The sequence below is a fragment of the Aedes aegypti genome, chromosome 2, assembly GCF_002204515.2.
Source record: "Aedes aegypti strain LVP_AGWG chromosome 2, AaegL5.0 Primary Assembly, whole genome shotgun sequence".
NCBI classification, from domain to species: Eukaryota; Metazoa; Arthropoda; class Insecta; order Diptera; family Culicidae; genus Aedes; species Aedes aegypti.
The window spans coordinates 370,815,118-370,842,921 of NC_035108.1; positions in this window are offsets into that span (position 1 = coordinate 370,815,118).

The window sequence follows — 27,804 nt, forward strand, 5'->3', positions numbered from 1 at the left end:
AATAAGAATCTCTCACCGTCTTGCTTATATGCCAATTTGAAGCAGAGAAAAACTTAAAGTCAAAATTCAAAGGACAATTGAAGCAAAACATAAACTTTTTTACCGTCAAACATTTCAATTGCAATACGGGTTTAATGCAGTGTATAAACTTTTGATGAAGTATGCATATTCTCAGAGATTGAGGGGGTGTCCATTTCGCCCCGGGTGTTCATTATGCCCCTAATCCTCCTAAATGGAAAGCTAAGGAAATCCTTTCCTTAGATGACCTACCCTTCCTATCCTTGCCTTACGTAAAATTTTATTTACGGACCCACGACCCGTAACATTAATGGAGGTTTCAGTGTGCTAAGTTGGAAAATACCCACCCATCGACGATGGCAACAACGATAGGAACGTGTCTGATCCTAGATTTGGCGTATTGGAAAATTCGAAAAAGAAAACCTCCAAAGAAAAAAATGTATTAAAAATCTGCTCACCTTTGAAAAATTTCCTATTCACGTTACCTTCCGATTTAGAATCACGCTAACGCGCTCGATGTCACCACTGATCGTCGTCGTTTATGTTGGAGCAACTGAGTGGGGCATGTCTCAAATAGCTGCGGGCTACGAAGCTGAACGTTTTCGCGGAAACACTGTAGGTACGCATCAACGAGCTCTGTGTGCACTTGTTCCCGGATGAAGGTACATGTACTTCAAAGAGCGTTACATTTTCCGACTGACTTTCGGAGGGAGGTTGAGTCCTTTTTGGGTTTTCCAGCCGCCGGGAAGGAGGATTTTCAATCATTTACGTTGGCAGAGGATAATTTACTTTTTGTTGACACGGATGTTGTTGTGCTTATCGCAAAAATGATATCATTATGAGGCACGGAAGGATGATTGATGGTATTTTTAAATTTCTCATCTGTCTATTTGCCAATGCTGAACGGCTTTGAAGTGGGATTGGAGCGGAAATTGAGTTGTTCAGTTCAGAGCGGGGCTGTTCATTACAGACTATTTTTAGATCTGATTAAATTATTCTCGAACAGGTGGGAGAAGAAGACTTCGGAAATTAAGAAATGCTTAACATATATTGACTAACATTTTCATCTGGAAAATAAGTTTTAGTTTTTTCTTGAAAACAATGGTCTCTTTTATTTGTTTATTTCAATCCCATCCATGGAAGTAATCAATCAGATCCTTATTTTCCCTCGATTCTCTTGTTTTTTAATGGAAGCAGGCATTGCAGAATTCGCTCTCATTTGAGTATCAAACAAGATCAAAGCAAGCAAATAAAAACATCCCATCTGTTGCGGTCCACGATCGTCAATGTATCGCAAGTTGTAACAAGTCTGATAAACTGAAGCAGCGGACGAGAGCCCCAAAAAGTAAATTCCATTTTTCTCGCTTGTTTACCGTTGGGGGCAGGTGTTTTTCTTTACTGGCTCGATAAACAATCCACGAACTTCCAGTAGCAATAGTGTCCCCCAGGTTTGGAGCATGTTTAGAGGTGTTTTATCATGCACTACTATCCCCCCAATCTGATCAAAGTTGTTGCAGTATACGATTAACAGTCTCTCATAATGTGCAGCATATTATGATCGTTACAGAGAGCGATTCGTAAGAGATTCTCTCAATTTTCTCAGGAATCTATCCCTGAATAGAAGTGATGCTCATTTTGTAAAATAATTAAAGCCTGTAAAATAATTAAAAATATATTGATGCGCTCCATAACCATCATTTTTTAGTTTACCTCACTGAGGAACGTTATTTTTTGTCTTACGCCAAAATACTACTGTTTACTTCATTTAGAATTTAAACTTCATGTGTACTTCGATGCAATTTTTTAAATTATCGCTTGATGCTTTAGAAAAAAATACTAAGAATCATGTATAACTTTTGCACGATACACCATACTGAGGGGTAAACCCAAACTTTTGCACTATGACTTGAATCACTGTTTTCGAAAAGTTTTCAGATTTTTCCGCAAAAATTTCGTGAGTGCTCTCAAAGAATATAAGATTGCGATTCCAATGACACGTCGATTTAAACATTCTGTCGATTCAATGCTGATAAAATCAGTCATGATTCTTTAATACGTTTTTTGAAAAATGTCACAGCTAGAGTTTCCAAATTTCCCGGGATTTGATTTCCCGGGAAACGGGAAATAAAATTATCATTTACCGGGAATTCCCGGGATCCCTGGAATATCTCAAACATAGAAAATAAATCAAATTCTTTAGATTTTTTAATTATTTGCATACATAAATGTTATATTTTATGTCAGTACTTATGTATGGTATTTTTTCTTTTTTGTGAGTAATATATTCTGCCCATAAAAGCATAACTGTCCCATATGGAATAAGTAGGCATTGAGAAAACAGCGCTCAAAGTTTGAATTTTGTCCATTTTCATTTCGCAACAATGCACAGATGACTCATTTTGCTTCTATTCATCAACGAAAAATATGAACTTGGAAACAATTTACGTTTTTCGGTTGCTATTTAGAGTGAAACTTCATATAGAGACTGTTATGCCTCAAATTTTTCAATATGGGACTGCACCAACTTCATATTTTTCAACAACATTTCCAAACAAAGTGTGTTAATTTTTTTATGCACAGTAAAGTATACATTAAAATATTAATGTTGCGTTGAAAATAGGTGTTAGCATGAAAATCCATATGGGACAGTTATGCTTTTATGAGCAGTATTCATGTTACTCAAAAAAAAAACTTTGGTTTCGTTTTGAACGCTAGGCTTCAATGCAAAAAAGTGTATAACATTGAACAATAGTCCATGTGTAGCTCATTCTTGACAATTTTTTAAAACTTCAAATGATATATACTAACATTGAATCAATCTTTCCAAGCACTAGAATAAAACCGATAACAGTTTTCATTTTGAATGGCATATAATCTTTCTAGGCAAAATACATCGTCGGAACGATATGCATTTTATCAATAACTATTTGATTACGAAAAACATCAACATGTAACTAGTGATATAGTAAGGGCATTGGTTGGAATATGAAAAGTAAATTATGTTATAAATTAGTTATTATTTTAATATGGATGGTCATTTTAAATCGAACTTCCCGGAAAATACGGGAATCCCGGGATACAGAGAATCATTTCCCGGGAAACGGGTATCCTGGGAAATCCCGGGAAATAATCCTGGGATTGGAAACTCTTGTAACAGCTTCAAATAAAAATTTAGTTTATAAAATTTAAAAATGTTCTTGGAAAAATACCTACATGGAGTAAGAATAAATCATTACCTTTCGAATGCGCCATAGAGATTTTCAATTGTACATGTTATCAGAGAAATATGGACAAAACATGTTTATATGTTTATAGGGGGTGAACCCAAACTTTTTTATTTAATTATGGTTCTTTTTTTATGCGAAACTAGTAGTGTGTTTATATGTACCATAGAAAAAGTGCTAAAGGGGCAAATCACTACTTGAGCATTTCTCTTCATTCACTTAGGGGCGGGAGATTATTGTGAGTCCTATTAATTAAGACTTAGCCACAAGATGCACTTTCAAACAAAGAATCATGATGACATTTTTTGGCCTCAGTTTGCTTGGTCCATGTCAAAAAACAACACTCAAATTATACTCCTGTAATCGAACTCCGATCCTCAAGATCGGAAGTCGAGAAGCTAAACATCATGGCTATATCACAAATGTAACTGCTAAGCATCAAATGCGAATGTTGTTTGAACCACGACTACATTTATGACATTTGCTAGCTGTTTGCTTCAATTATCATCCATCAATAAAAAGCAAAGCTACTATGTTCAATTCTGTAACATGTCAGCAATTGCGCCATTCGGCAGCAGCTCTAAATGCAAGGGAATGAGGAATATCGTATTTCCGACGATTGTTTACAATTTATCTGTAATTCGGATACAAAAATGATGTACTACAATAATGTTCAGAAAAGGCAAAGGAATGATAATACGGTTGAATTTTTATGATTAAGCATGGGGTTAAGAATCTCGTAGAACAAAACCTGTAGAGGAATGTATGTTTTACAGGCACTTCAATGAACAGATATCAATTTTATCAGGTCAACACCAACTCCAATTGGCATACACTGTTCTCAAAAGTTGTAAAGAACTAAGTTGAACGTATAACTGGTGGTATTTATTTTGATTTTCGTTTTTCCAAATTCTCGATAGAATTTTTTTGAATGTAAAAAATAGCCAAAAAACACAAATTCGATTTGAGGCACCTCCTAATCTTCTCCAAATTGGATGAAAATTTGGCTGGTAGTTTGTTTTAGTATTGCAATTAGGACTAGGGGGTGATTGGTTGAATCCCAGAAATTCGATTTTTGTGAAATGGTCTGGAGTGTATTTTTGTTAAGCTTTCAGTGGTTGATATTTTCCTGATGACCCCTTCAAGGAATCCCACTCCTATTTCCTCCCATTTTTCCCTTCCCTTTTCTTTTCCATCGGGTAGACCATGAAATAGGCTCAAATATGGCGATGGCACAAATCTCCCAAATGGCGGGAACGTGCCTCTGGAGCCGGCCTTCTGATACCTGATATTTCAGAAGATCAAGCAGCAGTCATGACACCATGAATAACTGCGATAAAATTGCACTTTGCGATTTTAATTCTCCATCCAATAATAAAATAATATTATAAATATTCTATTTGAAGATTCTTCAAAGCACTATGAGAATCGTTTTTAAGTACTGTGTCACAACGTGAAGCAGCAACAAAAAAAAACCCTTTCCATGTTTTACACTAACCCACTTACCGTCTTGCCACGTGAAACCCAAGCATCCAACCGCCATCGAATACCACAATCAAAACTAAACAAACATGGCAAACCAAGTCTCTTGCCGTGTCGCCAGAAACAAGCATCGATAAAATGGAAACAAAGAGAAGGGAACGTACCCACCTAGAAGAAAACCGCCGACACATCAACAAAATCAGCAGTAAAACTAATGGAGGAAATCGTTTCCATTTGGGTTCCATCCTGGCGAAGGCGCCACCCACCACCCCCTCCAATTGGACCAGGTCAGCTATTCGATATTCACAGTTTACCTATGACTCCCCTTACAGTTGTACCGTCGAATGGGGTGACTTGCAACACATCGACATGATACCAAAATTATTTATTTATTCATTAATTTTGTTCACACATTATTACATTTCATTTGCCGTTGAAGTTCATATTCTTTACGGATGAGTTGATTTCTCCTACTTATAAAAGAAAAAAACACTCTCTAACCAAACTGAACCTAAATGTAAAACGCAATTATCGCGATCAAATAAGATATGCCTATAATTATCAATAGTTTTATTCGAAAATGGTTCTAGTGTTTCAAGATTGGATATTCTGAGTAAATCTTTAGTTGTATACCTGGGAGGAAGCATCAACATAATTTTTAATTTTATTTTGAATCCTCTGCAGCGATTTCTTCCTGATAATACAACAGCTAGTTCATATTGGTACAACATACAACATGGCTCGCCTGTACATTTGTTTGAAGATCAAATCTTATTTTGAAGACAAGGTTTTGATTTTCTTTTAATAATTGGATACAAACATTACCCAGATAACCAAAGGTCGCATAAAAGTTCACGTAATAACTCGTTTATTCACACAAATAACATCAAACCCGAAAAACGGTGGATAAAATTGTTTTTTTCCTGAGTTCATTGTACATTTTGTTTCATCCCGTAGACTTGTACAAAGCAAATCGAATCAATTCGTAGCAGCTGCCAAATCAACATATGTTATCATAAGTTACGTCACATAAGATCACAGGTTAGTTCAGCAGAAAATTTATACACTCGCATTAAATGCTATTATTCATCACATAATATATGCAGGTATACGCCTCCACTTTTATACGTAGAAGGCCTTTTCGCGACATCTTATATGTAAGTAAAATTTTACACATGCAAAGACTCCAGGTGATTTCGTTAACCCCTCTACCGGCAGCTTCATTTTTTACCGCTAAAAAAATATTCAAATCATGATAACTTTTTCTCGATATTGTTGCACCATTTTTTCACAAAATCACAAAAAACTCTTCTGGTTTGGGAATCCGTGTCGATATTTATCATTGGTGATCTAGTTTTGAAGATATTCCGATGTTCCTTGGGGGACCGATATTCTCCATATAAAATGTTTTTGGCGGCCATTTTGTTTTTGGTCAATTTATCAAAAAAATTAAATGAGTTCTATATAATGCCATGTAATAAGGAGCTACACTGAAAAAATCATACAAATAGGTACAGTATTCTTGGAGAAATCTGAAAATTACGATATGAGTTTTTTTTTTGTGAGTTTTCAAGATCTTTATTTGTCCAGCGTGGTACCAAAAACATAAATGCTCATTACTCAAAGACGGCTGCACCAAACTTCTTCATTTTATCACAACATACACGCATTAATGTATCATTCCGAGGAGTGAATATCCAAACATTATAAAAAGTCTGTAGTCTGAGTTAGCGTGGGTTATGGTTAACGCGTCGGTCCCCCAAGGAATTTTGGAATATCTCCGGATTCAGATGACGAATGATCGATTTCGATACAGATCCTAAAACTAGAAGAGTTTTTTGAGAACATGTGAAAAAATGGTGCAAAAATATCAAGAAACTGAAAAGTTATCGTGATTTGAATAGTTTTTGGCGGTAAAAAATTAAGCTGCCGCTAGAGGGGTTAAACGTACATTTGTTGTCTGGGTTTATAAGGTTGTTACATTATGATTCAATACTCTCAATGTGTTTTTCTACACTATTTTATTTTTAAATGTAAGCTCATATTTAACTTTATCTAACCATTTTTCGAAACTCTTCTTGTTCTCAAAATGCTGCCGCAGCTCTTATAGAAAGTCTTTCAGACTTGGAGCTCTGATAATTATCCTGAAGTATACGATTTGAGAGATAACTTTGGATTTTTCTAACAATTCTAGAAAGATTCGCGAATCAGGCGAAACTGACAAAATGTACACAATTTAAGAAAATATAACGCTGAAATTGTAGCTCGATTGTCTATTCACTGCACTTGAACTTTTCCCCTATCGATAATTTAACTATTCAAAAAACGCAAATTTGTAGAAGACGAAACTTCACCTCATGACAAACCACACACTTCATTGATTACGCCTGTGTTTTTGTTTATTAAAGTGATGGGCGCATCTGAAATCGAAATCAAAACACGGCAAGAGTAAACAGTGACACTGCAAACAAAAAATAAACAAGGCGTACATGGCGGGCTTAATTGAAACCAGAATGTAAACACGGCGCAAAAGTAATAGGCGACACTGAAAATAATATCGATTACAGGCTCATAACATTGGGCGATACTGGCATTCTTGAGTGCGTTTAAGGCGAAACCTTATAATATTTTTTTTAGTACGAAATAGCTAGGGAAATTGTAGGAGATGTGTGTGGTATTGATGAGGTTTTTAAAAATAGGTTTATAAAATGTGTATTAAAGTGAAAAGGTTAAAGTTTGAGTATATTTTCTCCAATTGGGATTAAAAATTGCACATGAGAATTTCATTGGTTATTTTCTCATTGTTATTGAATTGTCAGATAGGCCCTTATCGCGAATCCCTCTCGAATTCTAATGTAACATTGAAGTTTTATTTTTTAAATTTACTGTCAAATGCTTTATCTATGTCTAAAAGAGCAAGACCAGATTTGTTGGAAATAACTTGACCTTTGGAACTGTCGTCTATTAAGCACTGAAGTTTAAAAACGTTGCAAATTATCCCATTTGACGGTATCAATTGTTGGGTGCGGTGGCGGCACATGTACACAGGGTTGCAAACAACCATAGTCAACGCCGCCAAGTGAGAAACGAGTGCTATATTCCTTTGTTATGAGCTATTAAACTACAGTTTATGTTCCGATGTATATGCGGCTATCAATTTTCCTCCGTGCGGTGCTTGTTCATCCTTGTCGGTGGCGTGGAGCGCAGGAAAGGTGCTCTTTCTTGCAAGCGAATAAGTTGGAAAAGTTGTACTCTTTTGGCACTCTCAGGGTTGCTGATTCGTTGCCCGTGGAGGAAATTTGGCCATAAAGGAAAAAAAATCACACTGCCACCGTTGCATGGAGGAGTGACAACAACAAATTTGTGACCATAGTTGCAAATTTAAAGAGTTTTTATTTTCACTTAATTTATGAATTCAGAATTATTGTTTTTCTGTAATAAATTTTCTAGGACTTATATAATTTTGACGTTACACTTTTTACACAGCTTCTGGACAACATCTTACAAAAAGTTTATGTTATGTAAGCATTTTTGTATAACAAGATTGTAGTCATTTTTAAACATCTTCAATATTAAAATTTTTAATCCGTGAAATTTTGAACAATAAAACGTGTTCTTGCAACTACTTCGGCAAATATTCCTGCTAAAATAATGACTAATTCATAAATAATATTTAATTCAAATATGAGCGAAAAAAAAATTCAGCTTGAAACCTTTAATCATCTTTACCTTCGTGGACAAAAACCCACTGATGTTTTGCTTTTGAACCAAAATGTTTGTATATGGATAAATTATTTATCAAATTTTTGACTTAAGCCGATACCCGTAAAACGGGGTATCTTTGATAATGTAGATAACTTTGATAGTGCGTTACCCACCAAATACTAAACGAAATGCATCCGATTCTGGTTTTGCACGGAGGGTGCGTACCGTGCAAAAAAAGTTTTTAGTTCAAAATTTCGAAAACCGTGCAAAAAAGTAACAACTTTTCGCGACGTTTCATGCAAAAATAAGGTTATGGCGAAAAAAAATATGTGGAAACTTTTTTTGCACGGCCGTGTAAAAAAATCCGTGCAAAAACAGAATCGGGTGTATCATAATTTCTGTTATTCGGTTAAGCAAAACGAATGCAAAACTAAAGAATATTAATTTTACACTTCATGTAAGAGCTGTTTTAATTTGAATTGAAAACATTTCAGGCCTTATATACGAATATTAAAAATTGATATTATTTTAGCATTTTCGAGACGCTTACACACAATCTGTTCTACGATCACTATTTGATGTAGTTTTGAATAGTTGGCCACTTATCTTTAACAGTCTAGTCATCATAGAACTTTAATATGGTCTCAATTCTCTTAGCGAAAAGCATTTTCACTTCACAAACTGGGATCATTTTTGTAATCTAAGTCAGAAATTTCCATATAACGGTAAACGCCTAGAGATATACAATGCCCTATAAATGTTACGTAATTATACTCCATTATCAAAGTAACCCCAACGCAGAAATTTTCGAATATATGAAAAATTATACATCCATTCAAAACAAATCTTTTGGCAAACTATCAACTGCATTCGATAGCTAGGATGCCAGTACTAGTTTAAAAAAAATCTTTCATTGTAAAAAAAAATAATCACAAAAACTAGTTTTGAATAAAACTTAAACTCCTTTAGTAGAGCTATTCTCGCTGAAACTAGGCCGCCATCGGCACATATCGTTGGCATTCCAATTTAATATTATCATGGGCATAGTCAGAGGGGGTCAGGGAGGGCCATTGTGTCCTGACCGATCAAAAAAAATCAGAATCAACTAGCTTTCTACAATGGTTTATACCGTTCTGTCTCAAATTCCGAACATATATGGTTGAATTTTTCAACATATAAAATAACGTTTTGATAAACTTTGTAAATAACGACTTCTACCGAATATCAGAAATCTTTTAGAGAATTTGGCGTTGCCTCGTCCCTCCTTGGACGATGGCAAAATTTAGGTCATGGAAATTAATCTTAAATTTGAATTTCTCAAAAAATATCCACTGCATTTATATTTATTAAATAATTTTTGATTAATTCCATGTAAATTTTGCACCATAGTCTCATTTTATTCCAACGATCTTAACAGAAATCATTAAAAGATTGAATTAACAGTCCTCAATATATCTTTGAAGGAATCTGCCAAAAATCTATCAGGGAGCTCAAAAGGTAAATGCCAAGGATCTGCCAAGTTATCTTACAATGCAAATATTCCAGAAACTGTCAAAAATAAGTAGAATTTTATAAATGAGAGCTTCACATAGTACATAGGAAATCCATCTAGAATTTCACTGGGTGCTTTCTTCCAATTCTTCAAGAAATTTCTTTCGTAATTACTTCAGGATCCATGTCCAGAAATCGTTCATCGGAGTACCTATAATTTCACCAACGAGTCATCAGCAAAACCTCAAGGTATATTTTTGTAATGCATCTTTGGAAACCTGCCAGATTTTTTTTATACAAGTAACTGCTCTATGACTTTTGTAAGGTTGTAGCAAAGGACTTACTGTGAAGTTCAAAAGGATGTCTCCAAGTATTAATCTCAAACGACATAATTTGAAATTCTTCTGAATGTTTTTATTTTTTTCTAGAAATTGCACCTTCTGGAATCCTTATGTCTATTTTCAGCAATCACTTGAAAAGTATCTCCTTTGGAAAATGCAACTTTTAACTATCTTAGGGCCAATGAATAACACTATAAAACTGTTTTCTTCTAAAATCCCTTTTCGTGACATATTTTCTGGAAAACCTTTATAAAAAACAACCTCAGACTAATTAAAAGAAAATCAGAAGCACCTACGAAAACTCCTCTATGAACTCTTCAAGAGATTTCTATATAAATTTCACTAAATTTCCTTCGGGAATTTCCACAGGATTTGCAATAAACTCAATTAGTTATGACCATTTTGGAGAATTCCACCACAAACAGCTAAGATTAGCGAAGTATTTCTACAGAAATTGTTCCAAAAACCTAGGAAGTAAGGACTATAGCACAATACCTCAGAGAATTAGAATTTGTTTAAGTATATCCCTTGTATATTTTTCAGCATTTCACCTCGGATTTTTCTGAGAATTTCTCCAGGTGTTACAGGAAAAATATCCGATGCCGATTACTGCAAAAAAGTCTACAAACAATTCTCTGAAAGTCCATCAAAGGTTTTCAAGGAATTTAATATAATAATTACCCCGAAAGTTCTTAAGTACTTCTCAAAAAGTTCCCCGCGAAACATTAAATAGAGTTCGTAAACTTTTAAGATAAATAACGCATAAATAACTAAAAGGGATGATTGAGAAATTAATAGTAAGTAATATCATTTGTTTCCTTACTGGAATTATGTCTAAAAAGTATCGCATTTATGTGTCCAAGAATTAATTCTGTGGGAAATCACAAAAGGGAAAAGAAAAAGTCCTAAATTTTCCAACAAATTGCTTCTTAGAATCCACAAGTAGCTCAAGGGATATTAGAACAATTCTGAAGATATCCATGAAGAAATTCTATACAGTGCACCCCCACTAATTTAAACGATACCTCATACAAACCAGAGTTGCTCGATGTCACCATCAATGCTTAAAATTTGCTGATTTGTACAGGCCGACTGCGATACAAATCGGATCATTCCATATCACATCAACATCATGCTGTCTACTCCATCACCAGTGCATTGATGGCGATAGGCTATGGATATCACTGATGGGTTAAGTTTAGCTATAAATTGAGCAGATACAATGGCAATTTATCAGTACGATATTTTCGACAGTGTTGCGGATAGATTTAAACTATGTGTTGGTCACTGAAAAACATCAATAGCATGGATAATGACCACGTGATCACTCATTCTGCAGTGATTTTGATCTAGAGTGCGATGTCGCATCACTGCTGTTGGTTGTCAAATCAAAGTGATATTGATAGCTCGCAAGTGATATTGATAGTTTTAGACCATCAGCCATCAGCTGATATGATTGATATTAAGCAACTCTGATACAAACCATCGTGGTTCATTATTAATTTGAACTTTCAGTCACCCTACCACCGTGTTTCTGGTTTCAGTGGTTTCTCCTATAGCTGTTTTATTTTGATTCTGCGTTTCGTTTCACGTTTGAACCATTTTACTTTCAACGATGTGCAAATTAGCATGGGTTCAAATTAAAAAGAGTTCTGATGAAAAGTGGTCAAACTAACGAGAGTACCTGGAATTAATCTCTGAAAGAACTTTGGTGATCCTTAGGAAATTGATGCTTGACGTTTATTTTAAAAGAATCTCTCAAATAACTTTTGAAAATATTCTTGTATGAATTTCGTCTAGAAGCTATATAAAACTCATCAAGAAAAAGATTAATGGATCATTCTTTGATGGATTCCGGTATACTTACCAGGAGTGATGTATTAAGAAATATCTTGAGAATCAATCCTGAGGGAAATTCTGAGTATAATTCCTGAAAATTCAGGAGAAAATATTTCAGAGCATATCTGAAAAAAGGTTAAAAACTCATAAACTTATGCATTGTGTCTTTAAAGCAATCCATTTGGGGAGTTTCTAGGAGAACTCTCTAAAGAATGCAATTCCCCGGAGTAATTTTCGTAGTGGGATTTCTCGAAGGAAGATTTTTTAGATGCCTAGTGAAAATCGGAAGTTATTCCTGGAAGAAAAACTGTATTGGACTCTATTTAAAAAAAAATGTTTGCGACCTATGTGAAATCCTTATATTCCATTTCAACAACTGGCTAAGCTTAAAATGCCGGTTAATACAAATCTTCAGGCTTTATCCAATATGAAATTTTCCAATGCGTTAGATGGACCCGTAGCTCACCCAATAGCTTGAACCAAGACGCGTTTCAGATTCCACTTTGCTTACTGTGAAAAATAAAGGTGGATGACCGTCATTGTTTTGAACGAAATTCATGAATAAACTTTTGAAGTTTGCTTTTGTACGAGTTTGACTTTTGTGCCCTATTGCCAACTAGTTATAGGTCGATCGAACATAGTGCCAGAAGATATTTCTAGACGGAAACCTAAAGATAGCATTGATAAAATACATGATAAATTTCTACAAGATAGAAATCTTTAAAAAATCTCTAGATCTCTTCTGGATTCTTGAGAAAGTCTTGGAGGGGTTTTCAGAAAAAAAAAATAAAATAATTATTGGAGATTTTTCCAAACCAAAATTTTCTGCAAAATTTCGAATGCTTCAGTTCGCGCTTGGATTTCGAGCTGTACAGACGTGCGATAGATAGAGCAGAAAAAGAAATCAAATCCTGTGTGTCGGTTGTGAGTCGGTTCTCAGCAGAGCTGAAGCCACATGTGATAAAAGTGCGATAGTGGGTACTAAAGCGAGAAAAATGGCGGATACAGAGTTAAGAGCTAACTCCCTGCGAGTCAGGTTTGAGCGTGGTGTACCAGAACCAGCCGATAGTGAGATCTTCAAGTTTATGAAGTCGAAGATGAAGCTAAACAGTGACAAATTACTGTCGATGTACAAGGATAAAAACGAAACGTCGATTATCATAAAGTTCAAGAAGGAGGAAGACATGCGTAACACGTTGAGTGATCTACCGGGAAAAATGCTTTTCGAATATAATAAATATGACAGTACTGAAGTTAGGTTATCATCAGCGAACGCCATAGTGCGATACATCAGACTTTTCAATCTGCCGCCGGAGATAGATGATAAAGAGATTTCGGTTGTAATGCAGAGGTTCGGGAAGATTGTCCGGATCGTACGCGAGAAGTATGGGGAGGAAACGGGGTTTCCTATTTGGACCTCGGTCCGTGGAGTGTATTTGGAGTTGCGAGAAGGGGTAGAAATACCAGCCACGATTTACATCAGAAATATGCGTGCCCGAGTTTCGTATGAAGGTATCATCAACAAGTGTTACATGTGCGGTAGTAAGGAGCACTTGAAAGCGGAGTGTCCCGAAAAGAAATCGGTCAACGATCGATTGCGAGAACACCAGGGTACGTCTTACAGTGGAATTCTGAAGGGCGGAGAAAGGTGGGTGAGACAGCACCAGTCTAAACAAGGTAATACCGATAGCGAAGGGATGATCAAACTCGGTCAAGGTCTGCCGAAACGATTGAATACAGCTCAGCTGCAATCAGATCAAAGTGAACTCGGTGGTGAGGAGAAAGCAGAGGGGAGGGAGAATAGCAGTGTAGATGAAGGTCAAACAGCCCCAGACAACGGTAGTGAGAGTATTCCAGTAACAATGGGGCTAGCAGAGCGAGGCGTAGACAATGTCGAGTCGAACGTCGATATGGTAGTAGCAGAGAGCGATTTCACCAAGGTCACGGGCAAAAGAGGACGTAAGCAACAGCGGTCGGGTACAAATAAAGAGGGTACTTCGGATTCGGATGAATCTGCTTCGGGTAAAGTTCATCGAGAGCGATACACTCAGCCAGGGAACAAGTCAGGCACTTTAAGTGAGTCCCTTGATCGTATCACGCGTAGCAAGTCGAAACAGCGAAAAATTAGTGGTAGTGAGAAGCCTATTACTGTGGTCGAAGGTGGGTCTGCGGCATTAGATTGCTTAAGCAACGATGTTGATAGTATTTAGGTATCAGAAAAATGAAGTAGTTTTGATTGATGCTGAGCGCTTATATCTGTATGAGTTAATTTTTTGGTTTCAGCTAAGGAAGAGTTTAGAGACTTCATGATGAATCATATAATTAGGGTAGCGAGCGTTAATTTAAACAGTAGCTCAAATTTAGTGAACAAATGCCTTTTAAAAGATTTTATTTTCAACAACGATTTAGATATTGTCTTCTTGCAAGAAGTATGTTACTCGAACTTTTCTTTTGTTCCATTTTTCATACCGTTTGTCAATTTGAATGAGGGGGAATCTGGGACTGCTATATTAGTGCGAAATTCATTTGATACTGGTCAACCTCTATTCAGCTTGAATGGAAGAATTACATCTATAGTGATTGAGAACATGAACTTTGTGAATGTGTACGCTTTTTCCGGGGCAAACCGTAGAAAAGAGAGAGATAATTTATTTCTGAATGATCTCACAACACATTTGGCAAAGGCTAACGTTTCTGTGAACATTGTGGGAGGGGATTTTAATTGTATTATCAATAGTTCCGATTGCGTGGGTGATTCGAAAAATTACTGCACTGGTCTTCGACAGTTGGTGGAAGCTTTTAAATGGAAAGATGTAGCCTGCGAGCTTAAACAGAATCAATTCACTTTCCATAGAATGAGTTCAGCCTCCCGACTGGACCGATTCTATGTTCCACGAAAGTTTTGCGATAACATCCTTGATTTTAAAACGGAAGTACTTCCCTTTTCTGATCACTGTGGTATAATCATGAAGATTAAAGTGAATAGAGAAATGATTGTTAGTCGGGGAAGAGGATATTGGAAAATAAATCCCACTATTCTGAAGGACGAACAAGTCTTAGAACAATTTTCTGAAGAGTGCGATACGTGGAAGTTACGACAAGTTTATAATATCGATAAAAGTAAATGGTGGAATGATGTTTTCAAAACTAAGTGCAAACAATTTTACAAATCAAAAAACTGGGAGCTGATAACTAGAATAACGAATGAGAAACATTATTTTTATTGTAAAATTAGGGAATACATGGAAAAGAAAAATAAGGGTGAGGATACGTACTTAGATATAAAAGTGATGAAATCTAGAATAATGGAAATTGAGACAGAAAGATTGAACCATTTAGGCAGCACTTATAGCGCTCAAAATGTACTTCAAGGTGAAATCATGAATATTTTTCAAATAGCCGCGCAGATTAAACGTCAAGAACAAAGCAGTATTTTAAAGTTGAAAGAAGATAACGTTGTGGTCAGTGATTCAACAAGGCTTAGAAAAATGGTTTTTGAACATTTTTCAAATCAATTCAAGAAAGAAACCGTTTCGGATCCAGAAGAGAGAAATGACCCATTAAACTTCCTTACAAATTGCTTAGATGATGAAGATAGAGAACAGCTTGTAACCCCGATCACCATAGATGAATTGAAGAAAGTGTTAGAAACAGCTAAAAAGAAAAAATCCCCAGGGCCTGATGGATTAACCTATGAGTTTTACCTGCAAAACTTCGAGGTTATGAAAAATGATATTTTAGAGATTTTCAACGCTTATCTCTCTGGCGCCTTTTTGCCTCCGAAAGGTTTTTCTGATGGAGTGATTACGTTGATACCGAAAGGCAAAAGTAATAGTTTGTCGTTAGATGACTATCGACCAATTTCTATGCTTAATTGCGATTATAAATTGTTCACAAAAGTTTTGGCAGAAAGGATTAAAAGCAAGCTACATAAATTAGTTGGAATTGGTCAGACAGCGTGTCTCCCCAAAAAATCGTGTATTGATAACCTGAAGGATCTAAGAAGGATATTTACAAAATCTTGCGAAAACAAAAGATTCAAGGGGTGTTTAGTAAGCATAGATTTGAACAAAGCCTTTGATAGAGTAGACCATGAGTACTTGTGGAAAATCCTGGAGAAATTTGGTTTCCCTCCAATTTTGATCAATTGTGTTAAAAATCTCTATGATATTGCATCATCTCGTGTATTGGTGAATGGTTTTTTAACGAATGCTTTCAGGATAACGAGGTCGGTGAGACAAGGTTGTCCTTTGAGCATGGTTTTATTTGTGCTTTACTTAGAGCCTCTAGTCAGGACAATTGCTGAAAATTTGCAGGGGTTTTTAGTATATGATAAATTCATAACAGTTATAGTTTTTGCAGATGATTTTAATGTGATAGTGCGAAGTGAGGAAGAGTTTGATTTACTTTTGAATATATTTGAGTGTTATTCAAAATATGCGAGAATAAAAATAAACTTTAATAAATCTTCATTTATGCGTATTAATAAAGCTCAGTTAGGACCACAAAAAATCAAGGAAGTAGACAGTATCAAAATTTTAGGAGTAAAGTTTTATAAAACTTGGAATCAGACAGTTGTAGCTAATTACGATTCTATGATAATCAACATTAAAAGTACAATGCAAAAACATAAAATAAGGAATTTAAATCTCTTTGAAAGATGTGTAGTCCTAAATACATTCATTTTGTCAAAGATTTGGTATGTTGCGCAAATTTTTCCACCTCTGAATCGACACATAGCAGAAATTAAGAAACATTGTGGAAATTTTATCTGGAACGGGTCGATTTTTAGGGTAGAACGCAATCAATTGTATCTAGATTATTTGAAAGGCGGATTAAGGTTGATTGATCCAGAAGCAAAAATGAAAGCACTTTTCATAAAAAATTTGCTTTACAATGAAGATGCTGAAGCATGCTTTTTTGAAGAGAAATATTTACTTGATTTAAGTACATCGCAAAGGCTGACGAAGAACGCAAGAGAGTGGATATCAAATGCAGTTTCCTTAAAAGCGAGAACAGATTTAAACTCAACAAAGCGTTTTTATGACTATTTCGTTGACATGAACAACTGTATTCCGAAGATTGAAGAGAAAATTAACATTGATTGGGCAACTTTGTGGGAGAATATTAATTATAATTTTATTACGCTCAATGACCGATCAAAGATGTTTTGTTTTGTGAACAATTTGATCCCTACAGGAGAAAAACTTTCAGCCTACAATGTTCGAAGAAATGCAAGCTTGTGTGGAAAATGCGGGGCCGTAGATGACGTGTCCCACAGACTTAAAATGTGCCCAAATGCTAAGCGAGTATGGCAATGGTGTAGTGAGATCATTCGGACGCGAATGAAAACGGACGTATCTGATTTAGAAAATTTCCTTTCACAAAGAGTATGTTTGAGATCGCAGAAACAAAAAGCTGCATTATGGTTGACGGTGCGAGTGATTTCGTTTAATTTGGCAGGGCCAGAGCCCAGTCTATTTGTGTTTAAACGACAGCTTAGAGAATTACGATGGAACAATCGAAAAGTTTTTGATAAGCATTTTGGACGTTATTTAAACATTTGTTAAATGGAAACTTAGAGCAGGCGTTATGTTTAAGCTGTAGATTTAAGCTACCATGTAATCCAATTGCGAACTGTACTTATTATTTCACAATAAAAAAAAAAAAAAAAAAAAAAAAAAAAAAAAAAAAAATGCAACTCTGGGAGAAACTAAAGGAGTAATTGATGCAGCATTTTGTGGTGTTCACTAAATGTAGAATGTAATTCAAAAATAATTCAAGAGATTTTGAAAACCAATTTTCAGAAATTTATGGGGAATTCCTGAATGAATTTTATGTGAAATTTCTGGAGTAATTTCAAATATTTTTTGTGAAATAATCCCTGAAAGAATCTGTGCATAAATTCCTGCGATAATTTGTGAGGAAATTTTTGAAAGATAGGTTCTGAAAACGACTAGAACTATGAACCCAGGACCCGGTGCGGAACCCACCCACCGCACACTCCACTTTCGAAAATATGATGCTGTTTTTGATAATCAATACAATGAAGGTAGGGGGTTAAAGAATAACCGTTTACAGTCAATATTTGGTCATAAGCAACTCATGTTGGTCAAAACATAATTTATCCCCTATGATTGACCCGAATTACTCCTGCGTGTATCGTCGTCCATCGGAAGGATCGGATTTCTTTCCGGGGCAAGCACACGAATGGAAGAACGATGGCCGTAAAACAGCACATTTTTCTTCACTTTAAGAAGTTGTTTTTCCACCCTCCCGCGCGCCAACCTTGTTCACTTATTGCACTCCAGTGGGAAGCACCGAAACAAGTGTGAAAATTTAAACTTTCCATTATTCTGCTCAGTGGGAAATTTCGCGAGCGGGTAAAGTTGGAGTCGCTTGTTTATGTTTCACCTTTCTCGCTTTCAATCGCAACTCGTGTGTCGTCCATGACTTCATTCGCCTTCGGAAAATCTGCAGCCCCGAATTGGATTTCTGCCTTGAGTTTGCCATGCTGGCCGAAAATAAAACTGTCTTTCAATCAGCGGGAAAAACTTTGCATGTGCAAAGTTTCCATTTCTGTTGTTTTTATTTGCCATACATACGAATGCCTCCCGGCCCGGTAATGCTTCGGGTGCTAAGTTGGAACCGCCATAAAGCACCCGGTGGTGTGGGTGGCAGATGCAAAAGTCTGCAATGTTGATGAGCTATTTTTATTTTTGCCGTAGGTCGTAAACCGTGCCTCTTTGGGGAGTCATATTCTGCGATGGGTTTTACTGAACAACAATCAGGTTATACTTCGACTTCGGTATTGTTAGGAAAGCGACTAGATGGAATAGCTGCGGATTGAACATTACATCAGCGCCTGATTATGGAATCGAAAATGACCTGTTTTCTAACTTATATGGCTATTCAGCAAGACCGAGTTGAGGGTACCGGGTTTGATTCCCTCTGATCGCGTATCTTTACGGGTTGAAGATTTTAAAGATCTTCCACAGCATCTTCGTGTCGTCGTGTGGATTTGCATTCGGGTTAGCAATGCATCGGATAAATTGGAAATTTGTTTGACCAATATTTTGGATGTATTGCTGAAATTCCGGTCTCACGGAGATATGATCTGTTACTAATGAAATATATAAAAAAAACTCAACGAGCAAAAAAATAAACTTTTCATTTCTGCATTTCGAGATCAGTTAACTATGCGCTCAACTGATAGTTCGAACAAAATATTACAGTAATTTCTCGATTATATCACGGATCCACACATTTTTGGCGTGATTTGCCGAAGCGTGACAAAATGAAAATGTAGTATTCTGTACACAATTTTCATCAAAATTTGAGCTTTTTGTTGCAGAAATAGAGCAAATGAAATGAAAGGCACGTAAGCGATGGGTCAAATAGATTCATGTTGGTATTTTTCAATGTGAATTTCATACAATTATTGTGACGTGATTAAATCGAACAGAAAACCGTGCTAAAATCGAGAGAGATAAAATGAAGCGATATTAAAACGAGCAGTGATAAAATCGAGAAAGTACTGATCTGAGTAAGAACAACTACAAAATGAGCAACAATGCATATGTTTGAAATTGAATGTTTATTTCAGGAGAAGATTAATTGCATCCAAATCTCAAAATTTCAAGAGCACAAATCCACTAAACCAAACATTTGTTTGAGCAGAAAACTTGATCGATTGATCACCACCAGATGAAGTTTTCAGACTGAACAGATACTTGGTTCTCTACATTTGTGTTCTCGAAAAATTGAGGTTTGGCTTTGATTCATCTGCATCTGAAACGAACAATCAATTTGTCCATTTAATCGAATTGCGAAGTATATGTAAAACGATAAATCGTGATTGAAAAATTACTAGAAGTAGAGTTTAGAAGAATTCAAACTAATTATTAAAAATTCTTAAACACATGTTGGCTACTACGGTTACTATAAACGTAATAATGATTGACACATTTTTTTTTGGGAAAACGAAATTCAATCACACCTTTCTCTTTTTGGACAGGTGTTAAATAGAATCGAAATCTTTTACATTGCACCAAACATCATATGCCCTTTGGCAAAGAAAAAAGAAAGCATAAAAACACTTCGTACACGGAAATGCGGTGAGATCTGCAGGAAGTGATAAACATTCAGTTGTTTGCAAGCCATCAGTGCATAAGGGACAAACATAAATTGTGCTAAATGTGACTGATCTCGAAATGGGATTTTTCTCCTTCCGTTTCAGTTCGTAAAGCTACACCCTACAGCATATGTACTATGGTACAGGAATTTACAAATCTGGTAGCCAAAAAAATTGTTGTTAGATACACAGCACAACAGTTCCGGAATTGGTTTGTTTGTTTCCTGTATACCTTGTGATGTACACGATTGCAGCACGTTGTGCTGATAAAAAGATTCACGAAGTTATCTTTAACTGTGTTTTACATTATGCACGACAGTAAAAGGGCTGATACTGAAAATAACAAGCTATCACTTATCGGGACCTTCACAAAACATACGATAAAGAATGATGAAAGCAGATCAAACGCGTTGCTATACCTCAACTGAAACACAGCCAAGCCCTTTTTCCAGCATTCCTAATGAAATGAAGCAGTAATCCTTGTTCATCCCGCCCAAAAATCTGAGATTCCACAAATCACACACACATGTTATCCTAATTCCAACGCTGCTTCAAATATCTGGAGATTGGTTTTTCGCGAGAAGTGCATCGCAAGCAAACACACCCACCTCCTCAGTATGGAAGCACGAGATACCAACTGCGAACGATTCATTACATTCAACCAACCAATGCATAAATTAGCAGTTCGCAAGTATCCTATTATAGTTGTCGTCATTCTGATGATCGAAAACATCTTGCTTGCGTTGTTTTGAGATTTGGATTCTGCCAAATTGAGGAGCACACACACGTGGGATTGTCTCATGTTCATTAAAGTTCAGTTGGGTGCAATATATTTGAATGATGACAAAGGGATTTGGATAGTGGGAGATAAGAAGAATCAGAAGATGAAGCATGGTATATTAGACAGTTTCACAAAAATCAAAATTTCTGGGATTCAACCAGTCACCCCCAAGTCCTAGTTGCAATACTAAAACAAACTACCAGGCAAATTTTCATCCAATTTGGAGAAGATTAGGAGGTGCCTCAAGTCGAATTTGTGTTTTTTGGCTATTTTTTACATTCAAAAAATTCTAACAAGAACATGGAAAAATGAAAATCAGAATGAACACCACTGGTTGAACGTATTATTAGTACTTAACAACTTTTGAGAACACTGTATGCCGATTAGAGATGGTTTTGACCTCATAAAATTGATTTTTGTTAATTTAAGTACCTGTAAAACATATATTTCTCTACAGTTTTTGTTCTACGAGATTCTAAACCACATGCCTAATCATAAAAGTTCAATCGTAAAATCATTCCTTTGTCATTTCTGAACATTTTTGTAGTACATCATTTTTGTATCCGAATTACAGATAAATTGTAAAAAATCGTCGGAAATACGACATTCCTCATTCCCCTGCATTTAGAGCTGCTGCCAAATGGCGCAATTGCTGACATGTTACAAAATTGAACATAGTAGCTTTGCTTTTTCAATGATGGATGATGATTGAAGAAAACATCTAGCAAATGTCATCAACGCAGTCGTGTTTCAAACAACATTCGCATTTGATGCCAAGCATTCACATATGTGATATAGCCCCGAGGTCAAGCTTCTCGACTACTGATCTTGAGTACCAGGTATATTTAACAAATGTTTTCAGTTGTCATATTTTCCTGACAAATGGAAAAATACCAAGGTAGTACCCATTTTAAAATCTTGCGAAAATCCTGTAGAAGCCTAACTATGGTCCAATCAGCTATCTTTCCTCCATCAGTAAACTTTTTGAAAAGATCGTTTTGAACAGGATGATGGTACACATCAACGAAAATTCAATGTTTGCCAATGAACAGTTCGGATTCCGACATGGACATTCGACCACCCATCAACTTTTACGTGTAACAAATTTGATTCGTTCCAACTAATCTGAAGGCTATTCTACTGGTCTTGCTCTTCTAGACATAGAGAAAGCATTCGATAGTGTTGACAGTGAAGGCTTGATTGTAAAATTAAAAAACTTTGATTTTCACCAAACATTGTTAAAATAATCCAAAATTATCTATCAAATCGTACACTTCAGATAATAATTAACCTTTACCTCTAAAAGACTTCATGTAAGAGCTGGTTTTCCTCAAGGCAGAATTTTTAATCCATTATTATAACATATTTTCACATCTGACTTACCTGAGTTATCATCTGTAGTAGATTGCAAAAGAGTTTGAATATTTTTTCCTCATACTTGCCAAAATGGAAGATTTCTCCTAAAACCCCTAAATTATTTGACGGTAAACAGAAACTTCGGATTTGAAAACGAAATAGAGAAAATTCATTCAAACAATTCTAATCTTGAAGAATGGAGAACCCTTTTTATTAGTCTCCTTGGCTTAAATTGCCATTTTTGGTGTTTACTTAAAAATCAGGTATGCTTATCCGAACTAAACTAAAACAACTTCGATTTAATGTCCTCAGAAAACAGTTCAGTTTGGATTTATTAAAATTCTCTCATTTTTGTCAACGACAAACGTTGTGTTACCAACCAAGATAATAATCACGTTTCATTTAAAATTTAAAACTTTGAATTCAGTTTTGTTGAAGCGGAGAGCCCTTCACCGCTTACAGCCAAACAAATTTGACACTCACAAATTGCGAGTCGAACTCTATCGAACAACCTTCTGCTCGGTAAAACTTCCCTTCTAACGGCTCTGTGTGGTCGAACGTTAATGAAACTAATCCGAAGCGAAAGTTTGTCCATGCCCCAGTCAACCTCCGCCGGGCATAGAAGCGTAGAAAGTTGCCTTTTATGAACCAATTTGGCGGTGTTGGACAGTTTGTCAAGCATTATATTACCGAGAGTAGGAAGGGGATATTCCAGAAAGTACTTTTCCGGCGTAATTACTCGATTCGATGGAGGAGGATTTACTTTTGGGTGGTTCCGTAGGTGACACAGTGACAGTAATTAGAGTTGTCTAAACTTGAACTGGTTGGAGATTTGGCGACTGTGGAACATATGTTTTGCGGTAGGTCTTCAGGCTATCTATTAACTGTTGACTCAAATGAAAAATATAATGAAATAGAATAGATTTTATTATGACAATACCATATTTTACAACAGGTGTACCCTCAATAGAACAACATATATATTTTACCATCTATTACAATGTTTTGTGCCATTGAATATACTGTTAGGGATTTTTTTAGAATAAAAACGGAGGTCGTTATGGATACAATATAATATTACAATATAATTTTGAAAAATTTTTCATGTTAAATTCAGAACAAAATAATAGATTTAAAGGTACTTTTAATGGATGGACATCTGAAATTAAAAACAAAATGGATGAAAATGTCATTATCGAAGGACTGATTTTCGAACCCAAACAAACGATCGCAGTTTTCCATTTCGAAGACGTAAAACTGTTTGTTTTCGTATCAGTCACCTAGAAAAAATGAGCAGTCAACGAAACAATAAAGCTCCCATTTATCGTAGGTTTTCGCATAAGGCAATAAAATATTTTCCAGCCAGTGATGTATTCTCAATAGGCACGAAGTCCTCCAGTTTTACGGATCGCAAAACAAAGGGCCATAAATTGTTCTAGCTAATAGGGCAAAACAAGTCGCGACCGAAATTTATTGCCTTCTCTAAGCCTTAGCTGAGCCGCCTTTATCGTTTATGATTTAATTTAGAACTGCCGTCTAGTTGGATGAACTGATTGGATATTGGTTTGATTAATTTGAAATTAGTATCAAATGAAATCAGCGATGAAATTTGATGCGTTCACATTTGTTGCACAATTTCATGCCGTTTGGAGTCACTAACAAATCAGCAAGCTGTAACTATAGCACTATGAACGACGCAGCCGAGAGCATTAGCTTCTCTTATAAATACTTAAGATCTTTACAATAAGAAAGGCATTGAAATGATATTTGAAAAATAGAATGTTGAAGAAGTATTAGGATAAAGATGGAAACATCTTGATGTATCCAGAAGTGGTTATTGAAAGGTGAAAGCAGTATTAAGAGAACCACTTGAATAACACGGTTAGCACAGACAGTAGAGTTCAATCACGTTCAATGAAGCATCAAATGAATACTCTGGGGACTTTCATTTCCATCTATAGTTTACAATACTTGATCAGAATTTAACAACTGTTCGACCAATTTAATAAGATTGGAACTGAAGCGTTTATTATAGGAGTAAAACATATTATTATGTTCCGTTAAAATTTTGTACTTGCACCAACCAATTTACCATAACACAAGCCGAATTGAATTGACGGAGACGAGGAAAATCGTGACCGTTGGTTTAAAACACGTCTGACCGCGCACGCGGCATCCAGCGATCTTTCCTGACCACTTTTTAAGATTTGCTGCAACTCAGCAAATGATGCTGATTTTTTTGCAATTTGATTTGCTGTAGACCTCAGCTCGGTGAAATTCAGCAAAAACTACCCAGGTAACAATTTGATGCTGCTCAAACGCTTTTCCAACTAATTTAAATCAGCCTTTGTTTGAACAAAAGCTGTTCATAGCCTCCACACACTTTTGTTCAGCTTTTAAACATCTGATTCTGGCGATTTTATTCAGCCTTAGGCTTAATTGAAGCTTTATGGAAGGCTGGACAAAGGTTTGACATGCGCTTACTCAAGCCTCCTTGAATGACTATAATTCTATTTTTAGAGCAGATGTCAGCCTTCGAAAGCTTTACGAGCGCTTATTCATCCTTTGTTCAACAATAAACCAAAAATAATTAAAAATATTTACAGGTTCATGGGGTCTATCAATTTCACACACATAATGGATATATGTGGTGTAATTTAAAGACAAAGATTATTATTTATGTACAGTTGAGAATTGAACTGGGATCCACCGATTTATAACCACTTACCTTGACATCTGCTCCACATAAGACTGTATGATTATTACTCAAAGTAAGAGAATAACTTATCGACTTGTCTGAATAAGTGTTGTATAAAAGGTTGCTTCGAGGCTGGAGAAGTGATACTATGCAAAAACCCTACAATTAGCTGTCAAAGGGGTGTTGTGATTTTTGTTTTCAAGCAGAGTTCCCGAGTGTAGTTATTTCATCTATTATCAAGCTCATCGATGCCGAAGTCAGAAGTTTTTTTTACTAACGATAGTCCTTTTTGTGTTTAAAACATATGAGTGACTGTGTGCTGTTCGAAACACAAATTATTCATAAACCATGGTTGGTTTGGGTTTTATCACAATAATTGTCCGCTTCACCATTTGCAGATTTTTTATTCGAATAATTTGATGAAACTATTTTTCAACATACATGAATTTCGTGTACGACCCATATTTTCGTGTATATATTATTGTTAAGCTACGGCGGTACAATAATTAGATTATGGATCATAATTTGATTATATTAAAAGAAATCTTAATTCCATCTCATTCAGGTTGGCTGAACAAAAGTGGAAAACTATGGATGAAAAATAGTTTATTCAACTTGATATTCAGCTTTGAGTGTACTGCTGAATAAGAAAGCTTGATAAGCTCTTCTTCATATTAGTGATCAGCTGTCAAACTGTTCAGCTTTGTACACAATTAATCAGCCAATGTTCAGCAAATACTCTTGCTGTTCAGCTTTCATTGTTAGTTGGGTATTCTGAATGGATATAGAAGAAATTGCTATAGTTTATTGTATCAAGAGTTAGAAAAATGCTTTTTAATGCTTTGAACCTTCATCAAAAACAAAAACGACAATTTGTCGTGCAGAAAACAACGAGACTACCTTCAAAGGATGCCGATTAAATATTTGAATGCAAGTAACACTTTGGAATACGTTTTTGTCTCAAGCACCAAAATACCGCTATATACTAAATTAAATGTCTTTGAATCCATTGCTGTTTTCAAAATTATTATAGCACGTCTGGTTATTGAGATATTGACAGAGATATTGTTGAAAATTTGTCTTTATCAGCCAACTTGCATGCAAATTTGCGAGCTTGTATGGCAATTTGCTCGCTTTTGCCACAGAATTCAAGCTTCATGTTTATAACAATTATTATCAACAAAGTTTCCATGCTCAAAGGTGATTTTTTGATGGTTCAGAAGAGTATTGTATTTTGCCATACAGGAGAAACGAAAAATAATGTATAAAGACGGCAAATTTATTTGTACAATTTCAACCAAATTATATGTGAAATTAAAGTTAAAGTCATACATTGCATGCTTTGTGGATTGGATCACAAAAAGTTTGATAAATCATACTTTAAATTTCATGCAAAAATCAATAAAACCAGTGTTTTATGCAATTTTGGTTACTTATAACTAAAAAGTGTAACGTGCTGGAACATTTCTGAGAACGGCATCAGATACAGCAGCCCCAAATCTACTACAGTCACAAAATTTCATCCTTGAGACAAGCAAAAATGTAATTTTTGTAACGCTGTGTAACCTATGAAACATAACTTTCATCAACTTTTTTAGCAAACTCTCTAGAAAGATCGAAGCAACTATTTATTGAAAGAAATGGATACTGAATATTCTAGATAGAGCAATAAAAACAGCAATCACTTCTTGGTGATTCTTCCACAACAAATAACCCAAGCTTCCTCAATCTCTTATTAATAGCAGGCCAATTGTCAGAAACAATATAAGACTGTGGGCCAATTTTTTCTGGTGCCAAAACAATTTCTTATTTTCAACAATCCAAAGGTACCCAAGTAAAAAGGTTCTTTTTGCTTTATCCTTCAGATGCTCCCTGAGAAAATACTGTAAAAGTTATATACTACAAGTAGGGTTAGCCGTTCCTCTTGAAGTGAATTTCTAACATGACGACCTAATAAAAGCTTATAAGATCCTAACACAATCTCAATATTTCAAAAAATTTCAAAACCAAAAACTAGTGTCCTCTTATGAATTCATATCACATAAAAAGAAAAACATCAAATTTTAAGCTAAATATATTAACATTTAGAGGTGGCGGCCAGGGATGAGAAAAGTACTGGAGCAAACATTTACCGCCTCTACATTTACATCTTTCTACACGACCATCAAAATCCAAAGCAAACCATGACGGTTCAAAACAAAAAAATGTCACGGCTCTTCAAAAATGTAATCTTCTTCTTCCTAACGTTTTTCAACCCCGAATGCGAAATGACTCGAGCACAGTGGTGACACGATTTTTGCGGTTTTCGGGGTTTTGCATTTTTGCTCGATAAAGGCATGAAATTGAACCTGTTTATATGTATCGTAACGGAATGATTGTGGTCTTTCTGTTAGAGCTAAGAGATTTCAATTAGTTGAAAACACAAGCAAAATATTAGCGATTGAATGATTTAACACTTTTTTCAATCATTCAGCTTGGAATGGCTGCCCGAAAATGGTCATAGTGGAGAGACAAAAACAGTCAAGCAGTGTGTGAACCGTTGGCAGCGCAACGCCTGATGGTATTGATGCTGCTGCTGCTTTGTGTTTTGGTGGAATGGCAGAATCGATGAACTGTGGTGAATTGTGGTCACAGTTCCCAAGACTGGTGGCGGCAGCGTCTAGAAGGTGAAATCTCAAGTTATTAAAAATTACCATCAGTTAAGCCGAGTGCGCATCGTACCTTCGTGCTGTGCG